Genomic DNA, 15,443 nt, shown 5'->3' on the forward strand with positions numbered 1-15,443 from the left:
CAAGTTGATCCAGGGACTAATCCGATTGCCATTTTGGAGTCAGGAAGGAATTTTTCCCCCTCTAAGGCAAATTGGAGAGGCTTCAGATGGGTTTTTTGCCTTCCTCTGGATCAACTGGCAGATAGGTAGTTAATAAACAAAAAAAAAAAAAAAGGTTGAACTCGATGGACATGTGTCTTTTTTCAACCTTACTTACTATGTTACTATGTTACTATGTAAATATCAGGCCCGGCCGATTGGGCCGATTGGTCGCAATTGGGCCCCGCAAAGCCAATGAGCAGAGCTGAGCCGAAGGGGTTAAGGCATGGGTAGATGGGGAAGCAGATTGTTAGTGGAGGAAGGCGCAGCATTGTGAGCTAAAATGAGATAGGAGACGAACATGTTGTGATTAGCCCCCCCAACAGGTAATTTTTTAATCACATACTTAAAGGGATCCTGTCATCGAAAAAAACATGTCTTTTTCAAAACACATCAGTAAATAGTGCTACTCCAGCAGAATTCTGCACTGAAATCCATTTCTCAAAAGAGCAAACAGATTTTTTTCAATTCAATTTTGAAATCTGACATGGGGCTAGACATTTTGTCAATTTCCCAGCTGCCCCCAGTCATGTGACTTGTGCTTGCACTTTAGGAGAGAAATGCTTTCTGGCAGGCTGCTGTTTTTCCTTCTCAATGTAACTAATGTATCTCAGTGGGAAATGGGTTTTTACTATTGAGTGTTGTTCTTAGATCTACCCGGCAGTTGTTACCTTGTGTTAGGGAGCTGCTATCTTGTCATTGTTCTTTTGTTTGTCTGCTGGGGGGGGGGTGATATCACTCCAACTTGCAGTACAGCAGTAAAGAGTGACTGAAGTTTATCAGAGCACAAGTCACATGACTTGGGGCAGCTGGGAAATTGACAATGTCTAGCCCCATGTCAGATTTCAAAACTGAGTATAAAAAAAATCTGTTTGCTCTTTTGAGAAATGGATTATGCTCAGTGTTGTTTTGCATACAGTTTATTTTTGATACCTTTCTAACTCTAAAAGTAAACTGTCATCTGAATAAGTTTTCACATTGCCAGAAAACAATGAGAAATATTGTGTTTGTATAGAGTAGTTTTGGGGAAAATTTTAATTTCCTTTATGTAAAATACAGAGAATTGAAAATATCCAGAATGCTTGGGACCTGCTATTTTCCAGTTACCTGATCTTTCTGTAATTTAGATCATCATATATCAAGGGGCACATTTACTTAATTAACCCTCGATATTCGACTGTCAAAGTTAAATCCTTTGACTTCGAATATCGAAGTTGAAGGATTTACCGCAATCCGTTCTAACGATCCGAAGGATTTTAATCCATCGATCGAACGAAATTCCTACGATCAAAAAAAGCTTAGAAAGCCTATGGGGACCTTTCCCATAGGCTAACATTGAGGTTCGGTAGGTTTTACTTGGGGGTCGAAGTTTTTTTTAAAAAGACAGTACTTCGACTATCGAATGGTCGAATAGTGGAACGATTTTAAGTTCGAATCGTTTGAATCGAAGGTCGAAGTAGCCAATTCGATGGTCGAAGTAGCCCAAAAAAACGCTCGAAATTCGAAGTATTTTTTCTTCTATTCCTTCACTCGAGCTAAGTAAATGTGCCCCCAAGTCTACTAGAAAATGTTACTGCTCTTTAAATTGGGGGGGCCCCACCAAAGTTGCTCCAATTGGGCCCCGCAGTTGGTAAGACCAGCCCTGCTAAATATAATCAATGAAAAAAATCTGCATTGTTTCTGAAATAATCAAGTTTATCTTCACTATTCCTCTCTCAGCATCTGTTTCTCTTCATTCTGTCTTCATGCAGCAGTTGGGTGTCAGATATTCACTGACAGTTAGATCCAATATATCTTATAGGGGGGCTCCTTTCCTAGCAGATGTATTAGAGCTCAATCAAACAACTGATTCCAGTACAAACTAAATAACTGTGTTTTGCACAAATCCTGCATGTAGAGAGACATGATGATGATTTTAAAGGAGAATTCAGCCCTAAACTTAATAAAAACCCTACCCCCAGCCTAAGTGTTACTCCGGGCAAATGCGGCACATGCGCAGTTGGAGCAATTTTCTGTTTCATCACAACTGCGCATGCGCCGAAACTCACTAAAATTGCCAAAGCGCCGGTCTCATTACAAAGATTAGCGAAGCGGGTGAAGATGGCGTCTGCAAATTCCAATGCCTGAATCTGCACCAAGGGGTAAGGAAATCGTTAGGGGCATTTGCCCGGGGTAACACTTAGGCTGGGGTAGGGTTTTTAAAGTTTAGGGTTGGATTCTCCTTTAAAGGGTTTATTCACCTATGAGTTAACTGTTAGTGTGATGCATAGAGGGATATTCTGAGACAATTTGCAATTAGTTTTCATGTTTTATTATTTGTGGTTTTTGAGTTATTTAGCTTTTTGTTCAGCAGCTCTCCAGTTTGTAGTTTCAGCAGTCTGGTTGCTAGGATTCAAATTCCCCTAGCAACCTTGCAACAATCTGAATAAGACACTGGAATATGAATAGGAGAGGACTGAATAGAAAGATGAGTAATACAAATTAACAATAACGATAAATGTGTAGCCTTACAGAGCATTTGATTTTTAGATGGGGTCAGCGACGATTCGAAATCAGCAAAGTGTCCGAAGAAAAAGGCAAATAACTATAAATATATAAAAAAAAATTAATGAAGACCAATTGAAAAGTTGCTTAAAATTGGGCATTTTACAACATACTTTTAATAGAGTGAGCTCTGATACATCTTCTAGGCAAAATGAGCCCCCCTATAAGAGATATATATAAATATATAAAACTGTGCTGCATGAATCCGTACTGGTGGCAAAACAACGCAAGCGTTTCGTAACCAGATAATATCTCCTATACTTGTAATAGTCATGTAAATTATACTGTTTTAATGACCGTATATGTTGTTTGTCAACTTAACATTCAATGTTTCTAGGATATACCGTTTTTTGTGGTGAAGGTTTATATGATTTGAAGCTGTAGATGTGGCGTGCAGGGGGCACCAGCGTAACACGCACATAAACAGCTTGTGAGTAAAGTTACCAATAGGCAAGTCTATATGTGTTTGTGATCTACACTAATACACCTTGTGCCAACAGTGATGACATTAAGGGCAAGGCCAGACGTGGTGTTTTTACTTTGCGTTTTTAAAAATGAACAGCCAGGCGTAAATACGCATAAACTGCACTACCACTGAAACGAATGGAAAACGCACTATAGCAATTTCACACAGGGTTCTTGCAAGCTGAAATCCGCCACAGGACGCCAGTTTTTCTGCTAAAAAAACGCCAATACGTCAAGAAACTACCAAATCATTAGACTCTATGGGATCTGCACGTTTGAAACCACACTGTATGTAAATACGCAGCGTATTTTAAATATGGCGTCCAAATTCAATGAGAACAATGAGAAGTTCATGTTGGGAAAATAACCGTACGTGCTGAAAAACGCATGAAAACCGCATGTTGACGGTTGCGTGTGGTTTCAGTAGCGTATTTACGCCTGGTTGTTCTTTTTTAAAAACGCAATGTAAAAACGCCACGTCTGGCCTTACCCTAAGGCAAACACTTCTATTGCTGAAAATACACCCCATGACCAAGCACTGGCGCTTCACTTATTTCTAAGGATGCACCGAATCCACTTTTTTGGATTCGACCGAACCCCAGAATCCTTTGTGAAAGATTTGGCCGAACACCGAACCAAATTGACCCCTATTTTGCATATGCAAATTAGGGTTGGGAAGGTGAAAACACTTTTACTTCCTTGTTTTGTGACAAAAAGTCACGTGGTTTCCCTCCCCACCCCTAATTTGCATATGCAAATTCGGACTCAGTTCGGTCAGGCAGAAGGATTCGGCTGAATCTCAATCCTGCTTAAAAAGGCCGAATCCTGGATTCAGTGCATCCCTACTTATTTTCCTCTGCCCCATTAATAGAAACGATCATTGATCTTGTCATTAGTCTTAGAAAACTAGAATCTAAACCCCTTGCCATAAAGCATGACAGGATTGCAGCGCTCTTCTCTTTCTTGTTTGCGATCTCCTTCAAAGTTCAGCGAGTCCCTCCTGCTCTGAGATTACAGTCATTTCTCAACAAGCCTGTATATATGTAAGGGTTAAACCACCCTTGAGCCTTATCAAGCCTTTAAGTATTGGAGGGGCAGCCCATCAATCACTAGTGAGCAGGAGGGCCAGCGGCCCCATTGAACTTTGATGGAGAAAGAGAAGAGAAAAGCTGCAGAAACAATTACATGTATCTCAAAGCAGGTACAAATTTTTTAACAGACAAAAGTGTTTTATTTAGTGCTAGGAACCTATTTATGCATTTTTAAAATTTACTTTAGATCCCCTTTAATGTACGATCCCTTATCCGGAAACCCGATATCCAGAAAGCTCCCATAGACTCCATTTTATCCAAATAATCCAAATTTTTAAAAATGATTTCCTTTTTCTCTGTAATAATTAAACAGTCGCTTGTACTTGATCCCAACTAAGATATAATTAATCCTTATTGGAGACAAAACCAGCCTATTGGGTTTATTTCATGTTTACATGAATTTCTAGTACACATAAGGCATGAAGACCCAAATTACGGAAAGATCTGTTATCTGGAAAACCCCAGGTCCCGAGCATTCTGGATAACAGGTCCCATACCTGTACTAACAAATTCTCTAATACCTTTAAAAAAGATTGTGTCCATATATTGCAATATACTGAAGCTGGTCAACTACATCAAAGTCATCCCTGGTCTAATGTAACCCCTGATTAATGTCCTATACAGTATACAGTTATGGGATCCTTTATCTGGAACCCCATAATCCAGAAAGCTCTTAATTACAGTTAATACCATAAATTATGTTTATTGGTATTTCAAAATAAACAGTAAGAGCAAAGTCAACAAGATATTGGCTTAAAAAAATAAATTGGGGGCCCCAGAGAATATTTTTAAAAAAAAAACATTGGTGGCAGGGGCCCATAGAGTATTAAAATATTAAATTTTTGTCTAGGGGCTTAAAATAATAAAAAAAACACACATTGGTGTTCAGTAGAACTGAACTCGTGGCTTCAGGACTTCAGCTTAGACTCCTCTTGTGACTTTGGGCAGTACAGCTGTGCCCCTCTGTGCCCCTCTGATGGCGGTTGTTAAAAACAACAAATAAAGTTTGTTAAAGAACAAGAATGTAGCAGTGCGTTAAACTCTTATAATTATAGAACTGTGATTAAAGAAGTTATATTTTGGGCTGATTTATTGAAAATTTCTCCAAAACCCTACTAGTGTTGCACTTCTTTCCCAGGATGTGCAGGGGGACCTTGGCAATCACCAAACTGCTCTGTAGCTGGGGTAGCCACCCGGCCTGGCTGCTAAAAATGATGGTTGATCCCAATGTTAATAGGGAAAAAAGATAAATATATCTGTAGCAAAGGGCTGCAATTTTGATGTTTGTACATCTGCTGCTACCAGTATTGTAATATGGGAAAGCTTATATAAAGTAATATGGGAAAGGTTATGTAAAGTAATATGGGAAAGCTTATATAAAGTAATATGGGAAAGGTTATGTAAAGTAATATGGGAAAGCTTATATAAAGTAATATGGGAAAGGTTATGTAAAGTAATATGGGAAAGGTGTGGTTCTACTGGTATAGAAATATTTGTCCCAAAGTCATAAGGGTAAGTGTCACTACTCACAATTATCACAGTAAGTTCAAACCTAAAACCTGTATTTCTGTTCTTTGGGGAAAATTATGGCTATTACATTTTGCTTATTGTCAGGAACCGATATGCCCAGGCTTGTGAATTCATATTTCTTGAGAACACATAGATCTAAAGTACTTCTAGGATGTAAATAAAATTGTGAAGAGTAAAGGTCCAATCTCAGCAACTGATGAATATTGATACAAGGAAACCAGAAAATAAGGATCCAGTATTTATGCAACTGAATTGGTCTGTTGACAAACCAAGCTTTCTCTGGGGAGGGTTGTGGGACAATTCTGAGAGTGACATAGTGGAGAAAAAGCTGGGTAAGTAGTGGGGTATATGGAAAAGGTGGGAAAATAAAGGCTGTATGAGTAAAAAAGAAAAATATATAGGTATTTTTTTCCAAAAAAGGTTGCAACCCTATCTGTAGCACAGGGCTGCAATTAGGGTTGCCAGGTTTTCTGGAAAAAAATCCCGGTCTTCATATATATTTATCTTTATTCCCTATTAATAACATTGGGATCACTGACCTTCCTATATATTTATCTTTATTCCCTATTAATAACATTGGGATCACTGACCTTCCTATATATTTATCTTTATTCCCTATTAATAACATTGGGATCAACCATCATTTTTACCGGCCAGGTCAGTAAAACACCGGCCAGGTGGCAACCCCAGCAGCAATTGGCTCCCCCTCATCTACAACAAGGACACGTATGCTGCAATTTTTGGGGTAGAAAAGCGACTGACGAGGCGGATTATGTATATATATATATAATGTGTTTGTTACAGTGCGTATATATAAATATAGGCATCTCTGAGGGACGCTCCCCTAAAGTTACAACTCTTGGCACAGGCCCTAGGGTGTCTACATATAAACACAGCCGTGGCTACAGATTTTCAGTCTAATCCTGACCTGAGGGAATTACCTCAGGAGACAGAGGCCCAAGCTTAGCCTTACTCACTATAGGGGCTTTCAGTAAAAATATCAGTTTAAATCCGACTTTTTGCCTCACAAACTGAAACAAATCCTGCACAAGAGCTGTGGTGTAAATAGATGTTTAATGTACATTCATCTGTACTACTGAGCCAGCATTCTTGCACTTCTACTGATACGACAAAGAACATCCCTAAACTATCGTGTTGTAAGTAATGGCTAGAACTAGTCCCACATTATTTTGCTTTGTGACACAATGAGGGAGGTCCAGAGCTCAAGTTCCTTGTCATGACACTGACAGGCCGTCTCTCTCTCTGAACGACTCAGCTAATGGCCGTCACTGGGACCCGCCCCTTGTTACAAAACAAACACAAGAAGTGGCCGGTGTCATGTGACTTGTAGTAAAAGGCGGGCTGTTTGGTATCACACGCAGTCCTCTTACAACGTGTTTTGCATAAGACTTGCCCAGAACGCTGTGATTGGCTCTCCACTGAAACGTCACTCAGAGCTGGGCGGGGCTATGTTGTATATAGGGACAAGACTAGGCTCTAGTGACTGACACAGACTGAGAGCTTAGAGTGGAGTCACTTGACTGAGGTAAAAACATGAGGCTTTTGTGCTTGGCCAGTTATGTGACTGTGGGGCACAACAATAGAATATTTCATTGCTCAGGTTCCTTCTCTTACACAATGGGGGAAGGATATACACTGGGACATATCAAGGGACTGTTTTCTACTTGCACCGGCTGCTCCTTCTTTACATCCCAGCTGTTAAAGGGGAAGTAAACCCAAGAACACATTAGTGAAAGAAAAAAAAGGTGCCTTTTAGTTATTTAGTCATAGAGATGTGGGGCCTGCACATAATGGAGGTACGGAGAGCACAGACAGCGAGTCGCACAACTATGAGAAACATTTTGTGTTTTCAACTTCTGGAAAAGCGTCAGTTTCTGACGGCAGTGACCTGACCCTACAAATCAATTAAATATTCTATGTAATTTCTGAATATATGTCAGATATTCACTGACAGATCCAATATATCTTATAGGGGGCCCCTTTCCTAGCAGATGTATTAGAGCTCACTCACATAACTGATTCCAGTACAAACTAAATAACTTTGTTTTGCACAAATCCTGCATGTAGAGAGACATGATGATGATTTTAAAGGAGAATTCAGCCCTAAACTTAATAAAAACCCCTACCCCCAGCCTAAGTGTTACTCCGGGCAAATGCGGCACATGCGCAGTTGGAGCAATTTTCTGTTTCATCACAACTGCGCATGCGCCGAAACTCACTAAAATTGCCAAAGCGCCGGTCTCATTACAAAGATTAGCGAAGCGGGTGAAGATGGCGTCTGCAAACTCCAATGCCTGAATCTGCACCGAGGGGTAAGGAAAACGTTAGGGGCATTTGCCCGGGGTAACACTTAGGCTGGGGGTAGGGTTTTTAAAGTTTAGGGTTGAATTCTCCTTTAAAGGGTTTATTCACCTATGAGTTAACTGTTAGTGTGATGCATAGAGGGATATTCTGAGACAATTTGCAATTAGTTTTCATGTTTTATTATTTGTGTTTTTTGAGTTATTTAGCTTTTTGTTCAGCAGCTCTCCAGTTTGTAGTTTCAGCAGTCTGGTTGCTAGGATTCAAATTCCCCTAGCAACCTTGCAACAATCTGAATAAGACACTGGAATATGAATAGGAGAGGTCTGAATAGAAAGATGAGTAATACAAATTAGCAATAACAATAAATGTGTAGCCTTACAGAGCATCTGATTTTTAGATGGGGTCAGCGACGATTCAAAATTAGCAGTGTCCGAAGAAAAAGGCAAATAACTATAACTATATGAAAAAAAATAATGAAGACCAATTGAAAAGTTGCTTAAAATTGGGCATTTTACAATATACTTAAAGTGACCACCCTTTTAATAGAGTGAGCTCTGATACATCTTCTAGGCAAAATGAGCCCCCCTATAAGAGATATATATAAATATATAAAACTGTGCTGCATGAATCCGTATTGGTGGCAAAACAACGCAAGCGTTTCGTAACCAGATAATATCTCCTATACTTGTAATAGTCATGTAAATGATACTGTTTTAATGACCGTATATGTTTTTTGTCAACTTAATTTTGACGTTTCTAGGATATACCGTTTTTTGTGGTGAAGGTTTATATGATTTGAAGCTGTAGATGTGGCGTGCAGGGGGCACCAGCGTAACACGCACATAAACAGCTTGTGAGTAAAGTTACCAATAGGCAAGTCTATATGTGTTTGTGATCTACACTAATACACCTTGTGCCAACAGTGATGACATTAAGGGCAAGGCCAGACGTGGCGTTTTTACGTTGCGTTTTTAAAAATGAACAGCCAGGCGTAAATACGCATAAACTGCACTACCACTGAAACGAATGGAAAACGCACTATGGCAATTCGCACAGGGTTCTTGCAAGCTGAAATCCGCCACAGGACGCCAGTTTTTCTGCTAAAAAACGCCAATACGTCAAGAAACTACCAAATCATTAGACTCTATGGGATCTGCACGTTTGAAACCACACTGTACGTAAATACACAGCGTATTTTAAATATGGCGTCCAAACTCAATGAGAACAATGAAAAGTTCATGTTGGGAAAATAATCGTACGTGCTGAAAAACGCATGAAAAACGCATGTTGACGGTTGCGTGTGGTTTCAGTAGCGTATTTACGCCTGGCTGTTCTTTTTTAAAAACGCAACGTAAAAAAGCCACGTCTGGCCTTACCCTAAGGCAAACACTTCTATTGCTGAAAATACACCCCATGACCAAGCACTGGCGCTTCACTTATTTCTAAGGATGCACCAAATCCATTTTTTTGGATTCGACCGAACCCCAGAATCCTTTGCGAAAGATTTGGCCGAACACCGAACCAAATTGACCCCTATTTTGCATATGCAAATTAGGGGTGGGAAAGTGAAAACACTTTTACTTCCTTGTTTTGTGACAAAAAGTCACGTGGTTTCCCTCCCACCCCTAATTTGCATATGCAAATTTGGACTCAGTTCGGTCAGGCAGAAGGATTCGGCTGAATCCGAATCCTGCTTAAAAAGGCCGAATCCTGGATTCAGTGCATCCCTACTTATTTCCCTCTGCCCCATAATCCTATGTCTCTTTATGATACAGTGCTGTAAATGCAATGAAAATCTTATGTTTTTTTTTTTAAATATTTTTATTTCTGGAAAAGAAAATCTTATGTTTTTAATAGAAACGATCATTGATCTTGTCATTAGTCTTAGAAAACTAGAATCTAAACCCCTTGCCATAAAGCATGACAGGATTGCAGCGCTCTTCTCTTTCTTGTTTTAGCTCTCCTTCAAGTTTCAGCGAGTCCCTCCTGCTCTGAGATTACAGTCATTTCTCAACAAGCCTGTATATATGTAAGGGTTAAACCACCCTTGAGCCTTATCAAGCCTTTAAGTATTGGAGGGGCAGCCCATCAATCACTAGTGAGCAGGACGGCCAGCGGCCCCATTGAACTTTGATGGAGAAAGAGAAGAGAAAAGCTGCAGAAACAATTACATGTATTTCAAAGCAGGTACAATTTTTTTAACAGATAAAAGTGTTTTATTTAGTGCTAGGAACCTATTTATGCATTTTTAAAATTTACTTTATCCAAATAATCCAAATTTTTAAAAATGATTTCCTTTTTCTGTGTAATAATAAAACAGTAGCTTGTACTTGATCCCAACTAAGATATAATTAATCCTTATTGGAAGCAAAACCAGCCTATTGGGTTTATTTCATGTTTACATGAATTTCTAGTACACATAAGGCATGAAGACCCAAATTACGGAAAAATCTGTTATCTGGAAAACCCCAGGTCCCGAGCATTCTGGATAACAGGTCCCATACCTGTACTAACAAATTCTCTAATACCTTTAAAAAAGATTGTGTCCGTATATTACAATATACTGAAGCTGGTCAACTACATCAAAGTCATCCCTGGTCTAATGTAACCCCTGATTAATGTCCTATACAGTATACAGTTATGGGATCCTTTATCTGGAACCCCATAATCCAGAAAGCTCTTAATTACAGTTAATACCATAAATTATGTTTATTGGTATTTCAAAATAAACAGTAAGAGCAAAGTCAACAAGATATTGGCTTAAAAAAAATAAATTGGGGGCCCCAGAGAATATTTAAAAAAAAACATTGGTGGCAGGGGCCCATAGAGTATTAAAATATTACATTTTTGTCTAGGGGCTTAAAAAAATAAAAAAAAACACACATTGGTGTTCAGTAGAACTGAACTCGTGGCTTCAGGACTTCAGCTTAGACTCCTTTTGTGACTTTGGGCAGTACAGCTGTGCCCCTCTGATGGCGTTTGTTAAAAAACACAAATAAAGTTTGTTAAAAAACAAGAATGTGGCAGTGCATTAAAGTCTTATAATTATAGAACTGTGATTAAAGAAGTTATATTTTCGGCTGATTTATTGAAAATTTCTCCAAAACCCTACTAGTGTTGCACTTCTTTCCCAGGATGTGCAGCGGTACCTTGGCAATCACCAAACTGCTCTGTAGCTGGGGTAGCCACCCGGCCTGGCTGCTAAAAATGATGGTTGATCCCAATGTTAATAGGGAAAAAAGATAAATATATCTGTAGCAAAGGGCTGCAATTTTGATGTTTGTACCTCTGCTGCTACCAGTATTGTAATATGGGAAAGCTTATATAAAGTAATATGGGAAAGGTTATGTAAAGTAATATGGGAAAGGTTATATAAAGTAATATGGGAAAGCTTATATAAAGTAATATGGGAAAGCTTATATAAAGTAATATGGGAAAGCTTATATAAAATAATATGGGAAAGCTTATATAAAGTAATATGGGAAAGGTTATGTAAAGTAATATGGGAAAGGTGTGGTTCTACTGGTATAGAAATATTTGTCCCAAAGTCATAAGGGTAAGTGTCACTACTCACAATTATTACAGTAAGTTCAAACCTAAAACCTGTATTTCTGTTCTTTGGGGAAAATTATGGCTATTACCTTTTGCTTATTGTCAGGAACCGATATGCCCAGGCTTGTGAATTCATTTTTCTTGACAACACATAGATCTAAAGTACTTCTAGGATGTAAATAAAATTGTGAAGAGAAAAGGTCAAATCTCAGCAACTGATGAATATTGATACAAGGAAACCAGAAAATAAGGATCCAGTATTTATGCAACTGAATTGGTCTGTTGACAAACCAAGCTTTCTCTGGGGAGGGTTGTGGGACAATTCTGAGGGTGATATAGTGGAGAAAAAGCTGGGTAAGTAGTGGGGTATATGGAAAAGGTGGGGAAATAAAGGCTGTATGAGTAAAAAAGAAAAATATATAGGTATTTTTTTCCAAAAAAGGTTGCAACCCTATCTGTAGCACAGGGCTGCAATTAGGGTTGCCAGGTTTTCTGGAAAAATAACATTGGGATCACTGACCTTCATATATATTTATCTTTATTCCCTATTAATAACATTGGGATCAACCATCATTTTTACCGGCCAGGCCAGTAAAATACTGGCCAGGTGGCAACCCCAGCAGCAATTGGCTCCCCCTCATCTACAACAAGGACACGTATGCTGCAATTTTTGGGGTAGAAAAGCGACTGACGAGGCGGATTATGTATATATATATATATAATGTGTTTGTTACAGTGCGTATATATAAATATAGGCATCTCTGAGGGACGCTCCCCTAAAGTTACAACTCTTGGCACAGGCCCTAGGGTGTCTACATATAAACACAGCCGTGGCTACAGATTTTCAGTCTAATCCTGACCTGAGGGAATTACCTCAGGAGACAGAGGCCCAAGCTTAGCCTTACTCACTATAGGGGCTTTCAGTAAAAATATCAGTTTAAATCCCACTTTTTGCCTCACAAACTGAAACAAATCCTGCACAAGAGCTGTGGTGTAAATAGATGTTTAATGTACATTCATCTGTACTACTGAGCCAGCATTCTTGCACTTCTACTGATACGACAAAGAACATCCCTAAACTATCGTGTTGTAAGTAATGGCTAGAACTAGTCCCACATTATTTTGCTTTGTGACACAATGAGGGAGGTCCAGAGCTCAAGTTCCTTGTCATGACACTGACAGGCCGTCTCTCTCTCTGAACGACTCAGCTAATGGCCGTCACTGGGACCCGCCCCTTGTTACAAAACAAACACAAGAAGTGGCCGGTGTCATGTGACTTGTAGTAAAAGGCGGGCTGTTTGGTATCACACGCAGTCCTCTTACAACGTGTTTTGCATAAGACTTGCCCAGAACGCTGTGATTGGCTCTCCACTGAAACGTCACTCAGAGCTGGGCGGGGCTATGTTGTATATAGGGACAAGACTAGGCTCTAGTGACTGACACAGACTGAGAGCTTAGAGTGGAGTCACTTGACTGAGGTAAAAACATGAGGCTTTTGTGCTTGGCCAGTTATGTGACTGTGGGGCACAACAATAGAATATTTCATTGCTCAGGTTCCTTCTCTTACACAATGGGGGAAGGATATACACTGGGACATATCAAGGGACTGTTTTCTACTTGCACCGGCTGCTCCTTCTTTACATCCCAGCTGTTAAAGGGGAAGTAAACCCAAGAACACATTAGTGAAAGAAAAAAAGGTGCCTTTTAGTTATTTAGTCATAGAGATGTGGGGCCTGCACATAATGGCGGCACGGAGAGCACAGACAGCGAGTCGCACAACTATGAGAAACATTTTGTGTTTTCAACTTCTGGAAAAGCGTCAGTTTCTGACGGCAGTGACCTGACCCTACAAATCAATTAAATATTCTATGTAATTTCTGAATATATGTCAGATATTCACTGACAGATCCAATATATCTTATAGGGGGCCCCTTTCCTAGCAGATGTATTAGAGCTCACTCACATAACTGATTCCAGTACAAACTAAATAACTTTGTTTTGCACAAATCCTGCATGTAGAGAGACATGATGATGATTTTAAAGGAGAATTCAGCCCTAAACTTAATAAAAACCCCTACCCCCAGCCTAAGTGTTACTCCGGGCAAATGCGGCACATGCGCAGTTGGAGCAATTTTCTGTTTCATCACAACTGCGCATGCGCCGAAACTCACTAAAATTGCCAAAGCGCCGGTCTCATTACAAAGATTAGCGAAGCGGGTGAAGATGGCGTCTGCAAACTCCAATGCCTGAATCTGCACCGAGGGGTAAGGAAAACGTTAGGGGCATTTGCCCGGGGTAACACTTAGGCTGGGGGTAGGGTTTTTAAAGTTTAGGGTTGAATTCTCCTTTAAAAGGTTTATTCACCTATGAGTTAACTGTTAGTGTGATGCATAGAGGGATATTCTGAGACAATTTGCAATTAGTTTTCATGTTTTATTATTTGTGTTTTTTGAGTTATTTAGCTTTTTGTTCAGCAGCTCTCCAGTTTGTAGTTTCAGCAGTCTGGTTGCTAGGATTCAAATTCCCCTAGCAACCTTGCAACAATCTGAATAAGACACTGGAATATGAATAGGAGAGGTCTGAATAGAAAGATGAGTAATACAAATTAGCAATAACAATAAATGTGTAGCCTTACAGAGCATCTGATTTTTAGATGGGGTCAGCGACGATTCAAAATTAGCAGTGTCCGAAGAAAAAGGCAAATAACTATAACTATATGAAAAAAAAATAATGAAGACCAATTGAAAAGTTGCTTAAAATTGGGCATTTTACAATATACTTAAAGTGACCACCCTTTTAATAGAGTGAGCTCTGATACATCTTCTAGGCAAAATGAGCCCCCCTATAAGAGATATATATAAATATATAAAACTGTGCTGCATGAATCCGTATTGGTGGCAAAACAACGCAAGCGTTTCGTAACCAGATAATATCTCCTATACTTGTAATAGTCATGTAAATGATACTGTTTTAATGACCGTATATGTTTTTTGTCAACTTAATTTTGACGTTTCTAGGATATACCGTTTTTTGTGGTGAAGGTTTATATGATTTGAAGCTGTAGATGTGGCGTGCAGGGGGCACCAGCGTAACACGCACATAAACAGCTTGTGAGTAAAGTTACCAATAGGCAAGTCTATATGTGTTTGTGATCTACACTAATACACCTTGTGCCAACAGTGATGACATTAAGGGCAAGGCCAGACGTGGCGTTTTTACGTTGCGTTTTTAAAAATGAACAGCCAGGCGTAAATACGCATAAACTGCACTACCACTGAAACGAATGGAAAACGCACTATGGCAATTCGCACAGGGTTCTTGCAAGCTGAAATCCGCCACAGGACGCCAGTTTTTCTGCTAAAAAACGCCAATACGTCAAGAAACTACCAAATCATTAGACTCTATGGGATCTGCACGTTTGAAACCACACTGTACGTAAATACACAGCGTATTTTAAATATGGCGTCCAAACTCAATGAGAACAATGAAAAGTTCATGTTGGGAAAATAATCGTACGTGCTGAAAAACGCATGAAAAACGCATGTTGACGGTTGCGTGTGGTTTCAGTAGCGTATTTACGCCTGGCTGTTCTTTTTTAAAAACGCAACGTAAAAAAGCCACGTCTGGCCTTACCCTAAGGCAAACACTTCTATTGCTGAAAATACACCCCATGACCAAGCACTGGCGCTTCACTTATTTCTAAGGATGCACCAAATCCATTTTTTTGGATTCGACCGAACCCCAGAATCCTTTGCGAAAGATTTGGCCGAACACCGAACCAAATTGACCCCTATTTTGCATATGCAAATTAGGGGTGGGAAAGTGAAAACACTTTTACTTCCTTGTTTTGTGACAAAA

Source organism: Xenopus laevis, chromosome 4S (genome assembly GCF_017654675.1).
Source record: "Xenopus laevis strain J_2021 chromosome 4S, Xenopus_laevis_v10.1, whole genome shotgun sequence".
NCBI lineage: Eukaryota > Metazoa > Chordata > Amphibia > Anura > Pipidae > Xenopus > Xenopus laevis.